This window comes from Crassostrea angulata, chromosome 3 (genome assembly GCF_025612915.1).
Source record: "Crassostrea angulata isolate pt1a10 chromosome 3, ASM2561291v2, whole genome shotgun sequence".
NCBI classification, from domain to species: Eukaryota; Metazoa; Mollusca; class Bivalvia; order Ostreida; family Ostreidae; genus Magallana; species Magallana angulata.
This window is the reverse complement of record NC_069113.1, coordinates 46,953,096-46,958,776: the sequence shown is the minus strand read 5'-3', so window position 1 is coordinate 46,958,776 and position 5,681 is coordinate 46,953,096.

The following is a 5,681-nucleotide window of genomic DNA, read 5'->3' as shown; positions in this document are numbered from 1 at the left end:
CGGGAATGGAAATTGTCTGTCCTTGTTTCTAATTTACACGCTAGGGGACTTCGAGCACCAACGATATTCAACCAACACTGATTTTATTATATACCGATTAAAAGCACACAGTTAGTGTGAAATACGGTTAAAACGATTATAAAATGGTTCTGATACATGCATATATTGCATGTGCATGCAAATCAATGGGGCTTCAGGAGAGAAAAGGTTAAAAAGCAATACTTGAATATAGTGCTTCGGATGAAAAGTAACTACATGTAGGCTATTTCATTCGATATACTTAACCTTTTTAGCTGATTATTTTTCTACACAAACCACAGGGACTCTTCACGAACTTTTTATTGTCTTCTTACTTTTTAACAAAATCTGTACAGTACCGTAAACTGGTAAAATACACATAAAAAATGTATATTTTATAGCCGGAATAGGGGTGGTCAAATTAGCAAATAGGGAGAATTAAGACATTAAGTTCGTGCACTGCCCCGGGTTCTATGTAATTTAGATAACTATGGTAATATATTCACATGACACCTTTTAAAATCAGAATAGGATACTAGTAATGGTTATTATCATGTTTTTCACATTACGTTACTTCAGTTCTTTCAGCTAGGGTGCACTTCTCAGGCACGTAGCATCGTTTTTGAAAGTGGGGGGGGGGGGGGGGGGGGGGGGCCAGACTCATCCAAAAAATCTTGACGAGCAAAAAAAAAAAAAAAAAAAAAAAACTTTTCCAAAATCTTCAAAATCCTAATCCGTGGGGGGTGGGGGGGGGGGGCATAGTGTAGTATATAACTTCAATTTCACTCCTTATTTCCTTATTTTTATATCAATTTTTTACATACTCTCAAAAAAGTGGGGGCCAACTCAATGATATTCCAATTTTTTATATGTAAATTTTAAAAAATTTGTTGCTGCGAGAAAAAGTGGGGGGGGGGGGGGGGGGGCCAGGCCCCCCTGCCCCCCCCCCCCCCCCTGATGCTACGTGCCTGCTTCTATCATGCTTTTCTCGAGCTCACAGTTGGCCATAAAAATTAAAGGGAGCCGTACGCATGCCCATTTACCCTGTTAAATATTCATTAATGTACGCAATCTCGTTCATATTATAAATACGGATGATTTTATATATATATATATATATTTTGATCAGACAAATCAATGCCGGCATGCTTTTCAATTTACACCATCCTGAGCTATTTCCATGATAAACTGTTTCACCTTCAGGGTTAGGAGTGGAGGCTTCCGTCGTCATGACATTTTGGGTGACCGGTTTTGTGGTGCCTCCATTTGAGTCTGTGGTTGTCCAATTTGTCTGGTACTGGACAGTGCTTCCATCCACAGTTGGTTCATTTGAAGAATTTACGTAGCTCGTAGATGCTGATGCAACCGTCGTATCTGAAAACAGTATATATACATAGCTGATAAATGTATTTACATGTACATGTATTTTAAGTAGTAATTAGTACTACATGTGTATCATGAGCAGATGCAGAAATTTTACCCCCGGGGAGGATAATATTTTTGCCCCACCCCCGGGGGCAATGCTTTTTTTTCTTAAATTTGATTTGATATGTAAAATTAATATTAAATTCGTAAATTGATTAAGTATAAATTTTCCAGGGGAATGTAGATCCGCGTTAATTTGCATATATCAATTTTACAAATGGACTTAAGAATACTTAGTAACAAATAAAGGAGTAACTGCTTGTAAACTTGAAGTTTTCCAATAGTAGTGGCCGGCGTCGTTTGATTGATCAACCTACTGAGGTATTTACTCGTCGGAATCCATATAATTATACCGATGTAGTCGGGATATTGCCAAAAGGATCTATCGTTATCTCGATATCGGATAATCTCTATCCCTACATGACCCGCTCCGACTATTTGTGTGTGTGTCGGGGGAGGGGGGTGGTCCCAAGATCCCGTTTCATTGTCAGACTGAGTTACAGACATCAGATAAAACACCCACCCCCGCCAGCCCCCCCCCCCCCCCAAAAAAAAGAAGAGAAACAGAAAGGACTGGCGTTTTTTTAAATGTGCCGTTTTAAATTTCTTTTAAAACTTTAAATTGAAATTTCATTTACCAAAATGCCTATTTATATGACAGACTTACCCGAATGTCCTCTTTGTAGATTGCCCAGAACTGTCAATAGAATTGTTAATTTTACATACACCATTGTGGAAAATCCAGTGCACGGAAGGTATGATGAGCTTAAAATGCAATGGCGTCCGGAAATTTACTCACTGCTTTGTTTTAAAAAGGAAGTCTCCACTTAGCTAAAATTGATATCACATGTTTAATATGCTCAAGTAAGTCTATAGTGAATGTCTTTTTTTTTTTAAAAGAACAATTTAAGGAAACAACGCTGTTTTTTTTTAATCTCTAGGAATACCTTAAAAGATAACCTAAGGAAGTATTTACCACTAAATCGGCAAATATTAACAATCTCACATGACGTCGTGTTGAATGTAACATTCACAACATTAATAGCAGATCCTAAACAAACTAAAGTATATCTGACAGATTGTAAGATCAAGCTCTGTAAGTACTAATACTATATATACTTTATGCATTCGACAATAACAAAATGCATTACATGCATTTTCCTTAGAAAGGTCTGCGAAAAAACGGAATTGCGCTGTGAACAAGACATAATTTCGACTTAACGAGGTCTGCAATGATCATCAATTACATGTAAGATACATTTGTTAACGATTGTTAATTGTTGTTGCTTTTATACAATGTGAATATAATTTTAAAAAAAGATGACAGCACAGAATTACAGTACAAGCGAGTATATCTACATGTATGAGGAAGGATGAATGTGGTTTGGTGTAAGTTTGTCAATCCGATTATGCAATCGTGTTGAATTGATTATTCTGTTAATGTAACCTATGTTTTTCGGAGGTTGATGCACTTCTTTTTAATTCTTTTATTTTCAGGTGCATTGATCCTTTGATAAGGGAGACTACTCTTATTAATTACTAATTGTAAAATGGAAGAGCATGTTATTGATTTCAGTTTCATGAACGTTGCACTGAAAAGGACTAGTCTCGATATTGTATTAGGGGAAAATGTTGCCATTTCGGATATTTCGGACACTAGATAAAAAAACTTAATACAAGTTATTGTCTTTTGTCTTCCGAGTTTTTAAATTGATTTAAAAGAAGTTCTATTGAAAATTCGAACAGAATCAAGCACTAGAAAGGACGACAAAGAGAATGATAGCTCCATACAATGTAATTTTGATAAAAGTGGTTTTCTAATTTTGATCTGTAACTTATTTTAAATGAGTGGAGAAATGTGCATCTGGCATGTAATGCAAGTAAAAAGAGTTGGTTTTCATGAACTGCTTGGTTTATCATAAACATAGCCAGCTGTCTTGGGATATTCGTTTTGAGTTTAAAGAGGTACATGGTAGGAGTGAAAGCTTGTTAAAGAATAACATTAATCGAACCTAAACGATTTTACAATACGAAAGTCGAAAATGATTACATCGTATTTGCGGTAAATTATAAAAAATTCTCAATATTATAAAATCAAATATTCAATTTAGATAATCGAGGCGTTTTTCTATTCTAATTTTTGTGGGACTTAAAATAAAGTTTAAAAGTATGAAATTGATAACGCGTACAAGCCCTATGTATTCATTATTAGTTGTGTCTTAGTCACTAACTATATTTATCTTCCATTGTTCAAAATCTTGACCTTTAGTCACCCATTTCACGCGTATAGATGCATGCTATCGATACATTACTTGACAATGTTAATGTATTAGATAAAATTATCAAGAGGACCATGGGCCACATCGCTCACCTGAGCAACAATAGGCATTATAAAATCAGCTAAATGGGGTCACACTACAAGATATATGGACAATGTAGTATGATAGATGTAGAACCTGTATAAATAAAAATGCATTTTCCTCTTGGATAATCTAATGTTTATAATCAAGTCCCTTTTATAACATGATGCTTTTATAGTAATATCATATGTTGAGCATCGCAGTTCTCAACAAGATCATACACAATTGGTTATATATGGGATATAAACCTACATCAAACACTGAACCCTTTGTGAGGCCCAAGAATCGTCCTGGGATCAAAAGAATCAGCAATATGTCAAAATATAAGTAAAACCATATATTATTACATTTCAGTTTTTGTGAACTCAAATGTTTTTCTTTGTAAAATTGGATCCAGAGTGTAGCCCAAACCTACTCCTTAAGATTTTGATTTTACCACATTTGAATCTACACTACCTATTGTTGCTTTCACTAAAGTTACAGCTTTACAAGGCAAATTGTTTTTAGAAGATTTTTAAAGATTTCTCTCTATATATTCCTATGTAAAAATTTTACCCCATTGTGCCCACCTTACCCCCAAAGGTCATGATTTGTACACACTTTAATCTATCCTACCTGAGGATGCTTCCACACAAGTTTCAGCTTTCCTGGCTGATTAGTTTCGGAGAAGAAGATTATTAAAGATTAACACTATATATTCCTATGTAAAAGTTCGACCCTCATTGTGGCCCACCCTACACCCAGAGGTCATGACTTTAACAACATTAAATCTACACTACCTGGGTATGCTACCAACCAAGTTTCAGCTTTCCCGGCTTATTAGTTTCTGAGAAAGATTTTAAAAGATTTATGCAATATTTTCCTATGAAAAAGTTCGACCCCCCATTGTGGCCCCACCCTATCGCCGGGGTCATGTTTTTTCACAACTTTAAATCTACACTTCATGATGATGCTTCCACACAAGTTTCAGCTTTCCTGGCTAATTAGTTTCGGAGAAGAAGATTATCAAAGATTAACACTATATATTCCAGTTCGACCCCCCCCTATTGTAGCCCTACCCTACCCCCAGAGGTCATGATTTTCACAACTTTAAATCTACACTACATGAGGATGGTTTCACACATGTCTCAGCTTTCCTGGCAGAATAGATTCTGACAAGAAGCTTAAGAACAGAACATGACACAGAACATGAAGAAAAGAAGATTTACTCTATATATATTTCTATGTTAAAATTCGACACCCCCCCCCCCCCATTATGGTCCCATCCTATCTCCGGGGGGGGGGGGGGGTCATGATGTTCACAAATTTGTCTTTATTTTTTTTCAATAAATCCTAATTATCTCCCCTTGAAAAAAGAGGTGGTCCTTATTTTTCACAACTTTGACTTGCCTTTGCCTAAGGATGCTTTGTGCTAAGTTTGGTTGAAATTTGCCTTGTAGTTCTGGAGAAGATCTTGATAAAAAGTTTACAGACGGACAGACAGACGGACGACAGACAAAATGTGATCGGAAAAGCTCACTTGAGCTTTCAGCTACATAGCAGCTACGCTGTTGAACAGTAACTTCATCATTTCAATAAAGTACCATAAATCTATAATGTGACTTTATTGTGATGTAATTACTGAAAAATAATGCTTACTGTGGAATCATTAGATTTCGTGGTGGCTCAATTTTCATGGAATTCATGGGTACTTCTCATCCACGAATTAACATCCTCCACGAATTAATTAATAAAGTCACATATCCTTTGTAGGTTTAAGAGAATACACGAAATTACGTCCCCGTGAACCTGTAACATTTAAGCAATCCACGAAAATTGGCCTCCGCGAAATTTAATGAGTATGTACTGTGTAAGGGATCGTAATGATTTGTATTCGAT